Genomic DNA, 19,355 nt, shown 5'->3' on the forward strand with positions numbered 1-19,355 from the left:
ATCTTCCTAGGGCATACTGGAAAGCCCACTGGAAAAGTAATCTAGAAAAAGTGTTTTGAGGTTCTAAAAAACCCAGAAATCTTATCAGAACAGATTTTCTCCTCTATTGACAGACAAAAGACTTGAAGATGACAAAGGCACTTAAAATCTGATTCTAATAATCTTTCTGGCAATAAATTGTGTTATATTCTACAGGTGTTTTCATTGATGTGAAATATTATACACTCAGTGTAAGAACAGGTTACTAGGCCTTACCCCTACCTGAAATTTAGAGTAACAAAAGATGATATTAAATATGAGAATTTGAAGACTTACAACAGAACGCAAGTTTATCAGTTTTACTTTTTCACTAGCATCATAAGTAATTAGTATAACAGATTTTCAGATGTACCTTTCTGAATGGTTTCCAACTTTAGAGATTATACTGAATGGCTCATACGAAAGGACCAAATTAAAAATCTATTACAATATACTTCTCATTTTTTGTTAGCCTGTGTCAAAAAATATTGTTCAAGTTCTAAACCTGGAACTTTAAAAAAGTATTTGTAATATAAGTTGGAATTTTGCCGCAGGTCATAAATTAAGAGCCACAGAGTGTTTCAGACAGCGTTGCAGTAATTTGTAGGAGCATATTAAAAGCAATGAAGACACCCAAATGATTCTTTTTAAACAGTAAAAAGGGAAGTTACAAAATGTAAATTAAAATATTTCTGGAAAGATTGAAATTGTTTGCATTTCTGCATCCTATTGAGAAACTGCATGACAAACCGCATTCTCAATCCATTTTCAAATAATCACTGGAAGGGTTAACTCATGAAAGTCATATCCTGTGCATGATGTAAACCAGATGCAGGTGTGCTACTGACTTATTTCAAAAGAGGAATTGAAGGTTTGTATCATCTAAAGTTTTCCAAAATGTAGAATTTAAAAGATATGAGTGAATCCAAAGCGGGACCAGTACAATTTCTTCTGCTTGTTAATTACCTGCTTGCTCTGGAGTTTCTGCGAGTCCCATTAGACACTTGTTTAAACTTCTAGGCTACCAAATGCTCCTGCAAATGTGGTCTTTCATTTTCAGCAATGCCTGGCTGAAATACGAGTGATTAGGCTCTTTTTAAGTGAACATTTGCTCTTTAACAAAATTACAGTATTCAGAAGACAGGAGGTATTCCCCGCTGTGAAATTGCTACCTTTTGATTAAAAAAAATGCTGATGTATCTCAAAAAAACCCCACCACATGAATAGTCACATTGCTTTTTCCAAAGTCCTATCTGACAGGTTGAAGGCAACTGATTATGTGTCATATGGCATTACTTCTGATTCTCTGGATGCCTGAATCCATCCTGTGAGATCAGGAAACTTGTGAGAATTCCTTTAATTACAGCTCAGAGGAGAGCAGGAGGCATGTTGTGCTCCTTCTCTGACCATACTGGCAGGGCTGTGGCAGAAGCGAGGGGAGTACACAAGCAGCAGGCAAAGCGCTCCTTTGTACCTCCCTCACGCACCATCAGACCTTGGGAAGGATGAGCCCTTGGGTTGCTCTAGCTCTGTGTGCATAAACAAGAGTCAGCCCTTCCCTGGCAGTCACCAAAAGCAGCAGGTCATCTCTTTCCTAATAGAAATATGCTAGGCAGGGAGAGATGCAATTAGCTGAAGGCAGGCTGGTTTGGTGGGTCCTCCAGGTTCAGATAGCTGAGATAAGTGTATCTCTGCTCATTCCCCACTCTCCTGCTGTAGCCTCCCCCAGCCCGTAGTTTCCCCCTGCGCTGGCTGCCTTGCAGCATTCTTTTTGGTGATGTCCTGATGCAGAGGAGTGGCACTCAGCAGCATTTGGGTGGCTGGGTGCTGGTGGGAGCCAAGCTGGCTCCATATCTCACCTACATCGCAGGAGCCACCAGCCACTACTCTGTTGGCTTCCAGCTTCCTTTGATTCTGTTACCTCAAATTCAAATTAGAAGCAGCTTTCCATATGTTGACATACCATGCAGGGAGTGAGATCTTCCAGGGGAAGGACTGGTGGCAAAGACAAAGTGCAAAGCATACTATTTAAAACATGTGAGGAATGAAGTCATAAGGGCTATTCCTCCCACTCCTCACAGGCTTTCATCAGAACTGCAGCCAGCTGAAGACATTGATCTCAGGCTGCAGTCTTTTTGGAAGGTAGTCCAAAGAGCAGGGAATTCATTTAAAGAGGCATTAAAGCCCGTTTCAAACCTCAGCACTCTCCAGTCCAAGCACTTTTACTTTTTTTTGGCAGCCTTTGCTTCCTAGAGCCACACAATCAAAACAAGCCCACAGATTTCCCCCCATGAATGCAGAGGGAGACACTCATTACAGATGTTACCATGTAGTTTTACCGTCTATTGAAATAATAATTTACCACAGGTGTGGGTGTACAAGGAAGTGAGTAAAATTGACATCCACTGGTTAACCTCTTAATGAACGAGGAAAGGGCCAGGGCATGACTGGTGGGAATGCGCTATTTTGCCCTTTGTCTTACTAGAAAATTCAGGTCAGTGACCACCTATCATTTGGCACCATGCTTTAACATCTACAGCAACAAATACAGAAGCTTTCAAAGTCCTGTTGTAAGTATCAAGCATCCCCTATATGCCTTTTAGTCTATCTGACATGATCATAGAATGGTTTGTGTTGGAAGGGACCTTAAGAAGCATCTAGTTCCAACGCCACTGCCACAGGTGGGGACACCTTCCACTCCACTGGGTTGCCTCAAGCCCCATCCAACCTGGTCTTGAACACTTCCAGGGATGGGACGTCCACAGCTTCTCTGGGCACGCTGTTCCTTTGTCTCACCACCTTCACAGTAAAAAAAGTCTTCCTGGTAGATCTAAATATACCCTTTTTCAGTTTAAAATTGCTACCCCTCATCCCATCACTACAATCCCTGATAGAATCCCTCCCCATCTTTCCTGTAAGCCCCATTTAAGTACTGGAAGGCTGCAATAAGATTTTCCCCACCATCTTCTCCAGGCTAAACCACCCCAACTCTCCCAGCCTGTGCTCAAATGGGAGGTGCTGCAGCCTCTTCGACATCTTTGTGGTAGTCTTCTGGATCCACCCCAACACTCCCATGATGTCTGACCAGCTACTTTTCATTTATCTACTTTCAACAGGACAAACATTGCAAAGACAGTTAAATGGGTACATTCGCATGAATAAGAACATACCGCAACAAGACTGCCGCAGCAGTAAATATGCAACATAGCCGTAAAGACTCCAAAGCTCTTGCATCACACACCCCTCCCTCCCTCACACACAACACTGAGTCTCTCCACTGCGTGAAAGAGTTCATCCACTGTTTACAAGAATATCATCCCAAAATTTTATGAGTTCCAGGTTTAATACTCATGTTTTAAAAGCCACAAAATCTCCCATGGCTCCTTTTCAGAACACGTTCCTCATGATGTCCCATTGATAGTGTTTTGTGTTGGTAACATCTTGAAAGAAAACAATATTTGCAATACACTTTCTGCATGCTTTTGTACTAATCAACTATCGGCATTCACAATCTAGATATTTTATCTCTCAAATTCTTTTATCATGTCTTATGATTTATTTGGATAAGCAGATGATGGCATTCACCTCTGAATCTTTGTTTTTACTATGAGACCTAGCAAAGCCTTGTACCTACATAAAGATTTAAATAATTCTTAGTGTGATTCACCAGTTCATGACATCCATAGATCATTACTTCTTAAAGCAATTTATGGCAATAAGATGATTTTATTCTACATTAGCAAATGCAAGTCAAAGGAAAACAAAACAAAATGCACACAGAATGAAAAAGCTCTTAAAGCCACATATTTTCCAGACAGAAGATTGGAAGATCTCCAGTAGATCTTGATTTAATTCAAGTACTGGAGACTGCACAACTTTTGTTGCTATTTTGCTTTTTCATACAAAGTAAAGCCTTCAGTTTGACCTTGGAAAAGAACATCTAAAGAGGCTTTTGTCCTTTAGAATACAAATAAACAAGATTCTGTAAGCTGCGATTATTTTTCTCATTAGTCAGTCTTACATTTAAAAATAATCAACAAAGGTACAGCTTTGCCTTTGATGCTTTGGAGTGAGAAGACTAATGATATCAACAATAATTTGATCTTGTACTTGTCAACATTTGTCTTTATGTGGTTTGAATTTGCCTTCGGCACTCTTCAAGATGAGATCCAAAGAGTCACTACTAGGAGCTGCAGAATTCAAACAATGTATGGATTCCGGAATGCCCTTCCTCATGCCAGTAAATAAGTTATTTTTCCAAGGAAACAAATGGCCCGTGGTTCTTCACTTGGAAAATCTGTCAGGCTTCAAGTAGAAAAATTGAGCTGTAGGATTTATCCTCTTGAACATCAGGAAGGCTTTGCCCTGATGGGAGCTTGCTTATAAAGCCTTTTTTAAGGAGCCACCCTAATTTAGGAAGTCAGACATTAGTTCCTCAAAAAAGCTTCACAAAATTAGCTGAAATGATACTCTTCAAGCTAGAATTTTCTATGGTGTAAATAAAGCCATATTAAAACCATTCAGATACCCTAATTTACATACCTTTAGCATTTATGATTCCTTCACCATCTAGTTAGCATCTAGTTTTACTGTATCTTCAACTATCCTTCCTGAAAACCTTAGCTTGTGAAGTCTTGCAAGCCAGCCTCGTGCAGGCAGAGGAAACTTAAAGAGATATGGGGTGCTTCAGATGCATTGCCCCTCTAAGCCTGAAAGACCTCTCAGTATCACACTAGGACTGCATCAGGACCTAGCTTGCCCCTTGCTTTAAAAGAACAGCAGCTCTTGGATGCAAATGTGAAGTACTGCTGGTTCCCCTACCAGTTCTTGATTGCTGGGACTTACCCACATAAGGGACAGCAATGGCAGCAAGTTCCTTGTGTCCTGAGGGAGCTGAGAGGAAACAGTGCACCACCCTCACACCTAGAGAGCAAGCCCAGGAGCTTCCAGAGCAACAATTTGGGAAGAGCCCTAGGAGCAGGCACCCCTGTAGTACTGCTCAAGCCAGGGCTGGGGCTAGGGCTGGGCTGAAATACCCCCAGGGGCAGGGGCTGGTGGAGGTCCCAGGTGGGGCTGCTTGGGCAATTAAGGCCTATTAGTGACCTCAGGTCACTAGCACTTGGTGCCAAAGCTTCATAGGATGAGGAAGGTGGTCTTTTAGTTATAAGAACTGTATAAACTCCTTGAAGTGGTGTGTTCTAATTTTAAGTTTTGGACTGTTCTTCACAGTGCTGTGGTCTTTGCTGTGTCCTGTGGGTCTGCTCTGGCCCATCCAGGAGGCAATCACAAGAACTAGACCATAATTCCACTGAGTTGCTTATCAGCCAGAAGTGCAGAGAAGCTGTAGGAAGGAGGGTAAAACACAAACTGTGCCTGTAACGTGAATTTGGTGTCTCAGCCCTTGTTCTGCTAGAGAAGCAGTGGCTCACCAAGGCTCCAAGGCAATCCTCTGTGTTCATTTTTGCCCCTTCTGAAATATTCTGGACATTTCTGACCGTTCTTTTCTGGAGAGTGCCTTGACCCATAGATAGCAAAGCCGCTGCACAGTCTTGAGAGGTGTAAGGCAGTTCAAAGTGGACGATACTACTTTATTTATTGTTATCCATTTATTTATGGTTAGTATTCAGGAAAACCTCTTTGTGCTCCCACGGATTAAGTAGAGGCATTCTTTGCTTTTGGCAAAATGTGTAAGGAAATTCCCTTCCAAACTTTCCACAGGTCTAAGTATCCCTCTTAAAACTGTCAGTAATTGATTTTTATTGCACGGCAGAAATGCTCTTAATCTCCTTCTATTTACTGCATTGTAATTAAACTTTGTGAAAGACCCAAAAAATGGCAAATATGAGCAGCTTAAATTTAAATGGAATAAACGATGCATGCATTCATACAAAAAAATCTACACTGCTGAATTCTCTGAAACAAGATGCTTACTGTCTCTATAATCTTTGGAGGGTTTTGCTTCTTGTTTTGGTAGTGACTGTTTATGTAGCGATGTTAACTGAGACTTGATCATTCTTCTGATTTTAATTGCTCTTGACATATTTTGTTTAAAATTCCACACTGCTGTTGTAAGACAGTTTTACTGCAGACACTGCTTAGTGATATTTTTCCCTGGTGGAAACATCACAGTTAGGGGTCTATTAAGGTCAAATATTTCCTGCTGCAGTTCTGGAAGTTCAGGAACTTCCCACCACATTTATTAGTGTTTTGTTTTCAGATAGACTTCCTACAGAAAAAATACAGACCTTAAAAATTAACTCATCATACGTTGTCAAACAAAACTTAAGGAATAGTTTAATGAAGAAAATTGGCAGCTTTGTTCTACTTTTCTTACTTGTTAGCAGAATGCGTAATCTTTTTTAGATCGATTTATTTCTGTACCCCAGTTGCCTTTCCAGCTTCAGAGGACATAGAATAACATGGTGTGCAGCCAAAAGGGTGATCTGAATTATTTAATTGAGTATCATATTACAAATAACCCCATCATGTATCTTCCATCCACTTCAATGCGGTGAGGTGTATTTGCATGCAGATGCAAGAGTGCACAGAGGGACAGTTTTGTGTAGGTTCTGCAATATGAAATCTTTCAAGTTTCTCAGTATTTTCAACAGTCTTAAGGGCACCTGGGACTATTCACTTCATCTCAAGGTCCTTTGAGGATACTTGACTGCATTTATAATACAGAAAGAACTTTTACTTTTGTTAAAGGAACTCGTTGCTTTCATTTCACTGGACATTCTGCATTAAATATATATATATATATCTCACAGCAGCCTTGGAAGGCATTACCATAGCACCCTGCCAATGTCCCTAGTGATTTGGTTCAGTTTACTTTTCCCGTACAAAACGTGAAAAGTAGAGTCAAAAGAAATACAGCAGCTTTTAAGTGCTGCATGTCTACAGTGTTCTATTTTATCTATTCAGGTGCATATGTGTACTGTTCATTGATGGTAAGATCTCAAATGAACAACAGAATAGACTGAAGATGGCTCATTCACTGTAAGAAGTGTTGAAAAATATTATTGTATTTCTGCCATATGCAGGTTACAGGTGTGGTTGTTTTTTTTTTTATAAATTTTATAATTTTTTACATATTACCTAATTTGTGCAAAATGTTTGATGTGATCATGTTGGATTTACTTTATTGGTGTCTAATTTTCTTAGTATTGTCTTTCTTCTTATGGTTTGGTGAAGAGGCTCACTAGCATGCCACTTCATGCATAAACTTTTTTTCCATGAACTTTTCTCTGGACAAAATATTAGTTAAGTGGATAAAGTTATGATTACCAGAAAAGTAATTTTTATTACTAATAAATAATGTCAATAAATTCTTTATAATTCACCAAGTAATCTTGAACAGTTTGGGGTGGTTTTTTAAGCTTTTCCAAGTAAATTGTTCATGGTCTTCATATATAAGATATTTAACAAGCCTTGGTTTTGGCTGGATAAATACATCTACTCTTATTCTGGTCAAAAAGTAAGTTCAAAGTGCTTTTCCTTCTGTTTAGTTTTGGGAAGCAGGAATAGTGCCCCAGCAGAAAGAACTTATAACTTCGCCTTTTACGTTATCTGTCTTTTACCCACAAATATGTGCTAGCTAAAATCACTATTCACTGAAAGTATTTGTGCCAGTGAGCTCACATCAGTGTTGTTTCCTGAGGAGTTCATAGACTGAATGGAAGAAATCTTGTTTTGATCCTCTTCTGTCTTCCTTCGTTAGGAACATTGTAAAATAGTTTAGCGATGTAAACAGACTTTCTACTATCGTGTCCTAAAGCCTAGTTAGGTCAGTAGGAGCCTTTCTGTGGATTTCAATGGGTTTGGGATCAGGCTACAGTAGAGAAACCTCTGGCAGACCGAGGATTATTTCTTCCTTGTTTATTTTTTATACCATGTGGCATAACACTCTGGGCTACACTACAAGAGAAAATAGAAAGAATAATACATGTTTGCATCTACCATCTAAACTACCTTTGTAACTTAAAATTTGTTTACTGTGAAATTGTGCAGAATGCAAGTAGCTTTCCTTCTGCAGACCATAACAACAGTGTCTAATCCTACTGCTGCATCATGAATTTGGTTTAAATATTAATTTATTGAACAAAGGATGTTCAGAATCGAGTGGTTTTTCCACTATTAATTTTAGGCACAAGACCACTCGGAGCCAAGTGCAGGATAAGAGCATCTACATTTCAAGTTCACTTGTTTTGGAAATGGAAAAGACCTAACTTTCTCAGCCTCACTCCTTAACAAGTACTGCAGTATTTGAACTGAAGATTGAAGGGTGTAAAGTCCCAGCTCTTCACTGTAAATGGTAACTGAAAAAAATTAAATGTTAATTGTTTAAAGACTTATGTACGCTACTGTGCTATGTTTTAGGATTAAACAGCTAGCTGTTTACCTTTAAAAAAATCATATATGTACGTTTGTCAGAGAATAAAGAAAAGCAACTAAACACATTATTTTTAGAGCTTATTTTGACTTTTCCATGTTTTTTTTCTTTAATGTGCACGCAAGTGTGTCTGGAATGTTATATTGCTTTGGCAGGTAGTTTTACAAGTAGCTAACAGGGTATGCTTTTCAGTATTGTTCTATATTTATATACTGTCTGCCATCCCAAAAGATCCCAGGCCTGTTTTGCAAACAGCAAAATTGAACTGCAGCTGCCCTGGTATAAAATTGGCAGACAAAAAGCACAAAATGTAATGCACAGCTGAGAAGGGAAATCACAATTTAATGCCATTTAGAAAAATGCAGAGTCTTATAAAATGTTCTGCTGGACTGGGGACATTCTGCTGGTGGCCAAAAGACAGCACGCCCAGCTGCCAGCTCCAGTCTTGGGTTATTTAATAACATGCTTAACTAGTCTTTAAAGCAGGTCTGAAGATCCACTGGGGGATGGTGACGGGGAGCCTTGCTGCGGAGAGGTGTTGGGTTACCAGGCCCTGGTTCAGAACACACAGTGAGATGCCAAAGTCTCTGTATAACAACGTACGGTGAGTCCTGCATGGGATGCTAGACAGCCTCTGCATGGCACGGACTGCACCTTCGGTCAGTTTGATGTAAAATGCTGGACAGAAGCGTAGCTAAAGCCTCCCCTCTCTCCTCGCCTTGCGTATTTACCCATAGCTCTTACTTACATGCCTTTGGGAGTTTGAGTTAAGAATCTAAAATGGCTTCACCTCTGGAATCACCTCTCTGGGCTCTGGGAACTCACTGTTTTCTTTGGAAATGCTATGGTGAGGTGGGATCCACCTCCCACCCTGCAGAAGAGGGCCGTGGTCACTGAGATACAGCTTGAAGTGTCCTACAGGCAGTGGAGAACATTATTCTTCAGCTTAGAGGTAGAAGAAAATAGCTTGAGGTCTGTGGAGCAGAAGATGACGGGAACCATGGCTGAAGGCACACATCTGGAGGAGGGAGAGGCTGGAGTCTGGTGTCTGCTTCCCAGATGTTTTTTATGCCTTTTAAATTAAAAAATGGAAAGCACCCAACTATAGGGATTCATATTTGTGGATGGATAGATAGACAGATAGATCGTATCTCATAGATTTTTCATTCTTACAGTCTGTCACTGAGAATTATATTATTTCCCCTGTACCTTCACCCACTTGAAAGGCAAGTCCCTTGGCCAAGCCAGTCATTTAGGATCTGTCTAAAGCTGTTTGAGCTCCCTCAGTAAAGAGAAAATGTCCAGGAGAGATGCATTTCACTTAGCTTAGGCAATTATCTTCGGATGGGAAAAAAGTCCTTTGGAGGCACTTCTCTGCATGCTCTTCTGTTGGCTCTGAGAAGGAGCCTGGAAAGCGAGATGTCTGTCAGGACCCCTGTGCCAGCTGATGGGTCCCCTCTCTGGAGAACAGTGGAATCTCAGCTATTTCTCTGCACTTCCTTTTCAGAAGTTGGTGGGTTGGGTATTTTTTTGTTGTTTTGGGTTTGGTTTTTTTTTTTAATTTTTCTGCCTTTCGGGACATATTTCAAAGGAATTTCCTAGCAGCGTGACACCTTTGTGGAATGCATGGTGATCTTCGATGGTTTCCTTCTACATTCAGAAGAGGCTGGCGTACCTCAGCTTGATTTGACACTAGGCCTAGATAATAATATTCTGTATAAAATTCTGTTTTCCTGTGGCTCATTTGTCTGTTCACATTTGGGTAAGCACATTTCATTTTCAGGTGAGGTTATGCAAAAATATTGTGATGAGAAATGCAATTTAGAAACAAAGCCTTCACACCAGCGGCATTACCCATTAGAAGTCCACTTTGAATCTTATTTTTCCTAAGTATATTCCGGTGATTTGAATAATTAAAAAGCTTAGCATAACTCAAACTTCTACGTACAAAAAGTCTTGAGGAAATTCAATCAATCCCGTTGGTGAACAGAAACAATATTTTATAAGTGACTTCACCCATCTTATGGTAAAAATTATAATTTTGAGTAAATACAGTAACCCATTATTCAGAAAGTTAAAACCCATCCTTTGGATATTCATCGGTAATATTAGAATCATAGCTTTTTGCAGAAACAAAAAGGTTAATTTTGTCAGGCACTTATAATTGGACAATAGGATTAGGTTTAAAAAGCTACATCTATGTGCTCTGTTAGATATATTTATTGTTATGTGTAAGCTACTTACTGACTGCAACATTTGGCTATACATCTAAACATAGCACTCCACAGCCAATGTGTTTCTAATGCCTTGGAAAAATCTAAAACAAGGCAGTTGCTAAAACTGAAAGAAGAGAAATCAGTTCTCCCACCAACAAATCAATTATACTGTAACTGTAAGTTTTTACAATGAAAAAAATCCCTCAATTACAAAAGAGAGATTAATATAATAATAATATGGACTGCAATACTAAGAGATTTCCATTTGCTTATGTAATTACAATACTTATGCTTACATATTTTAATTTAAGAATGCAAAATTCTCAGAGACAAGATCAGAGGACAATTTAGTGATCATTTAGCTAGTTCCTAAAAAAAATATGCTGGATACACAGCTATCAGTAGATAATTGTAAGGGCCTAATTAGTATGCATTTAAACAGAAGTCACAATAGCATCCTCAATTAAAGCATTTTATGACTTCTGAAATCACAGTAACAATTCAGAAAACCCAGAAATTTAAGCTGATTTGCTATAACAAGAAATAATAGACTGAAACTGGAATGAGTCACAGCAGGTAGTAAGAAAAGCTTACCAATACTAAAGTTTTGGAAGCACTGAAATAGGTCACCTGGGCAGGTTTATAGTCCTCATCACTGAATGTCTTGAAGAAGAGGTTGGATGAACATCTAATGTAATAGATATGAAGCTAATGGGCCTTCCTCAAATGGACAAGGTGGGCTCTGAAATGCCATTTGCTCCTAAGGTGATGGTGTACAGGAATTACACGACTGCTTGCTGTCCGTAATGTTTAGCTCCAGATCTGAATCCAGACTTGCACAGTGGTTTAAAGATGTTCTGATATCACATTAGGCAAGCTGTTATCTCTGACAAAGGCAGGATTCTCTATGTTACAGACTGAATTTAAGTAGCCATGATTTGGCCCACACATCAGTAGACTTAGTTTCAGTATTAAAAAAGAAGGGATATATAAGAAGTTGGTTAAAATTAGCTTGAATGAGTTTGCATTTGAGGATCTCTGTTCCACTTACTATAATGAACTGATCAAAGATATATATTGCTTTGAGTTGTACTTGTAAAATGTGAGTCCCCATCTGGAAAGTTTTGAATTGGCCAAAATGAGTGTGGTTGCACACACCTTTGACTCCAATTAGAAACAAAAAAGGCTAGGAAAGGCCAGGTGATTTCTGAGATGAATCACTAAGCTCCAGCTACAAAATGCACTGTAAAGAAATCTAGGTCTCAAACCCATCATTCAACCAGTAGCCCCACTGAACTGAGCAAGAGTACTTCTACAGAGAGTGCTTGCAGAGAGGAAGGGTGGCAGAATCATGCTTCCTGACTTCTCTTTGTGTATTTGTGTCTTGGGTAGAAAAACCACAGACAGTACATGCATATGGTTATTGAGTTGGAACTAATTAGTGTCTAAAATTTTCACCCAGACATCATGTCCATGTATCTATTCCAGACAGACCACTAATCCAACTGGCTAACTTTGAGCTTGCTAAACATCCTGCTTGTTAGAAAGTAAGATTTGGGGTGTTCTTTTAATTAATAAACCGTGAAGGCTACAGCAGAGGTAACTATTACCCTAAGCTGTTGTTCAATTTTCTTTCCCAGGAGAGTGGTAACTTATTTGAAGTAAAATGAGCAGAATGGTAGACTGCTGTGGAAGCAGCAACCATCCGTGGGTTGCATGGATTTCCCTTAACAACTGCGATTCGAGGGCCTCAGCCTGAGAGTTAACTGCAGGTGGTTAGCCAGCCTGCCACAATTAACTAACTGAGCTCCATGACCTATTGGCACCTTGCCTAATTATGTTTTTGATAACAAACTGTAGATATAATTAGAAGTGTAAGTGCAATATAAAGAGATAGTAGGTTTGTTTCACACCCTCTTGTAAACGAGAAAATAATTAGATTCAGGATACTGTTACATATCATGCTGTGTGGCTGATTTCAAAAGCACTGCATTAGAGGAAAATAGGTTTGTCTGATTGATTCTGGAAAATTGTGTTCAATCCCCAGTCTCTTGGAAACATAATTTCCTTCTTTATATGAGAAATTTTAGCAATAACTGTGGGGAATTTTTACCCAGTTGGTGAATTACGCCATTTTTACTTGGTGGAGAAAGATGAGTGCCTTGGTATCTTAGAGGAAAAAATAGTGGGCTGCAAAGAATATGAGTAGCTTTAATCATTTGGGTGTTATGAGAAGGAAAGTCTAATCAATGAATATCTATTGATTCTTCAGATGTAAGTGTCACACCAAATACCTGTCTGTGTGAAACAATCTTGAATACCAGTCCTTATAGACTCATCTTTGTTTTGCTATTGCACGTGACCAGTTGTTCGAGACAGCACTATGCTTTATTACTAAGCTGGGCAGCTTTGTGGTTTAAAAAAATCTGCAGCTTAAAGATTTGTTACTTAAATGTATAGAGTGGGTATGAGCTGCCATTCCTCCTGAGGCAAGGAAAGTGGCAAGAGATACTGCACCATTTTTTTTTTTTTTTTTTTTTTGGGCAGATCTTACTGGTGTAATGCTGCTCATGATAGCTTCTAAGATCATTTTGTCTCCTTGGACAGGACTGGGCTGACTGTGAAAATACTTGTGAAATTACTCCCTGGAATTTGGAGGTAATGATTGTTTGTGGAGTTTGGCCTGGGAGTTTTGATCTTGTGGAGTTTTGATCCTGTAATGGAAAAAATAAAATAAAAAAAAAGGAGAAAGAAAAAATTACTAATACCAAACATCTGTAGCTACTAACAATCTGCTCTAAAGTCAGAGTGACTTGTCCAGGGACTGTGAAAATTTGAAGAGTTAAGGGTATCCAGTCCCTGATCAGCTGAATTATGCTGACAAAACCTGCCTAGATACCGATATGTAATAATCCTTTTCAGCATGGAGATTTAACAGAAATGACAGCTTTCAAATGCTTATAGCATCATTATCTGTGCCCAGAAATAATCTTGGGGAAAAAAACCCCACACGAATCCCTACCAAAGGCATTTGGAAGCGAAAGGATTGAAAAGCAATTTTGCATTGCTAAATTCTACGGAGAAATGCTTTACCATATATTCTGCAACTATGTATGACCTGCACACATTGCATATGCAGCAGATACATTGGTCACAAGCAAATCTCCTCGCTATCATACTTCCTGCTATATCAATAAGAAAGATGTGAAGAACAGACAGGCTACTATAAACAAGCATTCTCCCAGGGAGCGTAAGAATGAGTTACTGGATGGAAAATTACCATGCGATCTATCATCTAGTATAAATTACGACCAAAATATATTTGTTTGTCTTGTTTAGGTCATATAGTCTCATTCCATTTTTATGTGTTTTACTAGTCTCTGAGTGTCTCCAGCGGAATGGGATTTCATGGCATGATAAAAGTAAGGACAGCAATCTGCTGTGCCTCATAGCATCTTACGTATAATATTAAGGAATTCATCTGCCTCGGAAATGAATAATTTATGATCATTTGTACTTCCTCTCTTTGTCACAATATTCAAAAGGATTCATGAACCAGACAGACATGCCAGGATGCCTTCATTGCTCTTGGTACTGAACAGGAATAGAGCCCAGATGTCAGAAAGCCTTCATGCAGTACTAGTCCTCTCTTTACTCCCTGCAGTTCTCAGCGAGTCATAGCACACGCTGGCCGCTCTTCATGTCCTTTTTGTCTTATAAATTAGTTTATCAGGCCCTGCTGCCTCCTTACACCTTCAGAAACTCTGTTTTTATACCTGCAGTTGCTAGCTGAGGTGATTCTTTGCATGCCGGAAGGGATTTCTGAAGTAGCCTGGAAGTGGCTAAGCGATACAGCAGGGGGATGGTCGGAAAGAGAGGAAAAAAATATCTCCTTAAGGAAAAGGGTAGAAACGATAAAGATATTGACCCTTGAGCTTTGTACCTTCTTCTTGAACTGTCTGATCACACTAGGAGTTTACTACAGTGTCCCTTCATCATAGTAACGTAGCTGGGGTGTTTTGTCTGCCAGACCGCCGTATCAGGACAAGACTCAATGGCTTGGGATGGCGGTCCAGTATGAAGGTGAGCAGGGAGTGATCCTCTGTCTCCACATACCAGTCACGTTTCTTGGTCTGGACGAGGGACTTTGGGTTGGTTTTAATTGGGATGAGGTCGTGGGGTGGCGAGGTGAGGGGTGAAGCAGAGGAGCTGTGCACGGGGTAACAAGTCCCTTGGGGGCAGGCTGCAGCCATGTGTGTGGGACCTGCTGCAGGCACAGGGGTTTCTGTAATTGGCCCCAAGGCTCCTTGATATTCAGCAGCACCAGATTTCTGGTGTAGCACTGTAGGCAGAGCCATACCAGCACGAGTACACGCAAATTTTTGCACATGCAGAATTGCTCATACATCCATTGAAGCTCTTTCCTTGACCATACAGGGATGGATCCTGTGGTGTGGCAATATTGATGGCAGTGGGACAATGGGAACTTGCAATAGCAGAGAATCTGCAAAAACACTCCAAAATCAATAATCATGCATTTACTCTTCTAGTTATGTTTTCAGCTTGCATGGTCATGCAGTTTCTTATTTTCATAGGACATCTACATTATTACTCTATCTCCAGAGAGGGGGTTAGCTAGGAAATTTACACAATTTAAACCTTGCACTCAGCAATTCTTTAAGATCATTTTTATGGTGAAATATGAGCATAGGTTCCCTTTTATTTTTGTGCTGCTGGCTTCTGTGGGAATGCATAGCATTTTATTAAGGAGATTAATGCCTCAGGACACTGTGTATAAGAACTCAAGCTGGCAGATATTTAAATAAGTTAACAGAAAAATAGGTTCAAAAATACTGCCAGGCATAGACTTTGTGCTGTAATACCCCTGCATTGCATATATTATTTTTATTACATTGGACTTTTTCTGGCCTGAATTCTAGAAGAACACTGCTCTTCAAGTCACATTAGCCCTACAAAGTTGCACGCTGTGGACCTCCATCTATACCTTTCCATCCATAGGTCTTATGTGACGGCGAGCCAAAGAGCAATCAAGAAAGCAGTGATTTGATGAGATCACCCATCCCAGTTCTGAAAATCCTAACAGAGCTAAATATAGGACCAGCTTTCATACCAGAAAACCAAACCAGTGATATTTCCTGCTGTCCTTATCGATTATGCTACACATTTCTGGATGCCTCCCACAAATATTTTATGTTGGTTCCTGATGTCCAGTTTTATTCTTACCTGGCAGAGCCAAAAAATAAATGCCTGTTATCAAATAATATACATATTTATAGAAGCATCTTTATCAAGATTAAGGAGCTGGTTGAGTATACTTAGAAGATGCCTCACCATATCCCTTGAGTAAAGTTGATGCAATTTTATTCTAATAGTTGGGCTGAAATTCGACACTTAGTGTCTCGGAAGAGAAGATTTTTTGTTTGTTTTCATTCACTGATGGCAATAGGTAATTTAGAAACAGAGACTACCATGCAGAATCAGCATATCAAACTTCAGCCTGATACATGAGAACATACAGAAAACATTGCAGAGGGATCATGAGTGTCTGGGACACTTATCTTAGTCATTCTGCTATTTGGAGATTGCCATAAACTTTGAAGTACTTGTATTTTTTCCAATGTGTTTTTTGAAACAAAAATAAATCTCTGATATCAAAATTTCCAGTATTTTTTTAACCTATGTCACTATCCATGTGCCTTGCCAGATTCAACTTTCCAATATACTCTTTTATGCAATTTGAATTTTCTGCTTTCCATTTTCATAAATTGTCATAACTTCAAATAATCACAGGAAAAAGTAGAAGTTTCTCATATACTTCTTCACCTATGACCCCTTACTTCAAATATTTCTATTATTGTGTCCAGTGTTGTTAAACTTCTTTAAGGGAAACACTCCCAAAGGTTTCAAAGTCATTCTGAACAAGAGCTTCTTCTGTGCCAGTGTCCGTTCTTATTGTCCTTCTCTCAACAACTTACATGTTTAATCTGCAATGTCTTTTCTAAAATGACCTAATGCATATTCTACTTGTCTTTTTTGGCTGAAGTCTTACTCGGAATTCTGATAATATTTTTCCCTGTGTACTTCGTCATCTGACCCACTTGTTAAATTATTTCACTTTTGGATTGGCATGTCGACATATAGGAAGAAAAGGAGACTTATATGTCATTAACCACAGCTGCATAGTGATTATCGGGTCCCTTTCTTAGACTGAATCTTTTGGACTTCACAGAATCACAGAATGGTCATGGTTGGAAGGGACCTTTGGAGATTATCCAGTCCAACCCCTGCTAAAGCAGGGTCACCCAGAGCAGTGTCACATCCAGGTGGGTTTTGAATATGTCTTCTCTCCAGAGAAGGAGACCCCACAGCCTCTCTGGGCAGCCTGCCCCAGTGCTCTGTCACCTTCAAGGTAAAGAAGACCTTCCTCACGTCCAGAAGGAACTTCTTGTGTCGTGGTTTGTGCCCGTTCCCCTTGTCTTGTCACTGGGCACCACAGAAAAGAGCCTGGCCCCGTCCTCCTGACACTGGCCCTTCAGATATTCGTAGCCATTGGTAAGATCCCTGTCAGTCTTCTCCAGGCTAAACAGGCCCAGCTCTCTCAGCCTTTCCTCATCAGGGACATGCTCCAGGCCACTTATCTTCTTCGTAAACCTCCGCTGGGCCCTCCCCAGCAGCTCTCTGTCTCTGGAACTGGGGAGCCCAGCGCTGGGCACAGCACTCCCGGGGCGGCCTCCCCAGGGCAGAGCCGAGGGGCAGGATCCCCTCCCTGCGCCTGCTGGCCACGCTCCTCCTCACGCCCCCCAGGGCGCCACCGGCCTCCTGGGCCACCGGGGCTGGCTGCCGGCCCAGGGGCAGCTGCTGTGCCCCGGCACTGCCCGGCCCTTCCCCGCAGAGCTGCCTCCCCGCAGGCAGCCCCCAGCCGCTGCTGTGCGTGGGGCTGTGCCCCCCGGGGCAGGGCCTGGCACCAGCCTTGGTTGAACTTTGTTAGGTTCCTCTCTGCCCAGATCTCCAGCCTGTCCACGACTTCGGCAATTCAACATTTCCCTCCAGCACTGAACTTTGCTGCTTCTCATGTAGTAATTTTCCATCATCAGCAAGCAGTCTTACTTGGCTGCTCACCTTCCGTTCAGATGATTAGTAAACATATTAAGCATTTAATCTAATGCAGAACCTTGTACTTTTAAGAAGTAAGCCTAAAACATTACTCAGTTTCCTTCCAGGCTTCTGATTCATCACAATGCTTTGACTTTAATGTGATAAACGCTTAGGACAGGACTTTTTGGTAAACCTGAGCAGATTGTCTCCATCAGTTCTTCTTTTATGAATTACTTGATTTTTCCAGCTTGAAGCTTCTGATAAGAAGTGAGGTGCTCTTTTCCTTGCAAAGAGCATTGGTTTAACTCACTTCTGCTACAATACCAGATAATTTGTTATTCTGTTTATAAGGAGCATTTCAACTAGATTTTCAAAGGTACAGAGGTAAGGGTTACCCACACCAATGCTTTTGATTACCTCTGAATTCTTTTTTTAAACTTTAGCTATCCACCAGTCCTCTGAAACAGTAGTGTTTTTAATGAGCAATTGCATAGCTTTGCAAGCATCTCATCATCTTTATTTCTGAAACTCCTTCAGAAGTCATAAATGTATGACATCTGGCTATCCAGAGTGAAAGCAGAAGACAGCTTGAAAAAATAAAAATGAGCCTTGTCTGTAAATCAGTCTGGCAAAGTGCCACCATGTCAGTAGTTCTGGAGACCCAGGCTTTTAGGAACCTAGCAGTTTCAATTTTTCTTATCCCAGCATGTGCCAGACAGTCATAGCTGATGAACTAGACTTTATTCTAACCCGTAATCTGATAATACGTATTATTATTATAATATAATTTTTATATGTATTCATTATCGGTTAGATCTATGTCTAGGTATATGTTTAAAGAAAAAGAGAAAAGAGGGGGAGGAACATATTCTATACACTTTTACATCTTTATTTCTGTAATAGTGGTTGTCTTGTGAGGAGAGATCTAAGTTTTTTCATCCCTGAAATGGAAATGAACTTTTTAGCTTTGCACTACTTTTTTTTTTTTTGAAGAAGAAGAAGAAGCTTTTATTCTTCGAGATAAAATAAACCCAGAAAATCCCCTGTCAAATAGGACATATATTTCCTAATTTTAGTAATTCCAGGTGCTCAGTTTGAGAAAGTCTTGATGCATAGAGACACAGATTTTTTAAAATAGAAGGTTGATATAAAATCAGAATACAAACACCACTGTGTTCTGTGCATTGTTCTGCACATTAGGAAAAATAAGACTTTCCCCATTAATTAAAGACACATGGTTTATTTTCTTTCCCTAAGCTTTCTTATATTCACACATACAGTTTCAAGTGGCTGAAGCTCTGTTTTATCCCTTTTCTCCTCCTCTTTGATCTCAGGACGTGGGGTGACTGTGTACCTTCCAGTGGCAGGGGCGCAGCAGTTCCCTCATGGGGGGGGAAGGCAGGGGAGAACAGCATCACTGGACTCACCTGTGAGGTCTAAACTGCCATTTCTGCAGTGACCTCCTGGTGACATTTTTACCCTTGAAGTATTGTAATTTCGCTGCTTTCTATATAGCTCAGGCTTTCCTAGGTGGCTTTTGAAGCTCCCACCAGACTCTGAATGATAGTAGGAGCCCAGGAGACCTGAGAGAGGATATTCAGAGGGTACGCCTA

Source organism: Falco peregrinus, chromosome 2 (assembly GCF_023634155.1).
Source record: "Falco peregrinus isolate bFalPer1 chromosome 2, bFalPer1.pri, whole genome shotgun sequence".
NCBI classification, from domain to species: Eukaryota; Metazoa; Chordata; class Aves; order Falconiformes; family Falconidae; genus Falco; species Falco peregrinus.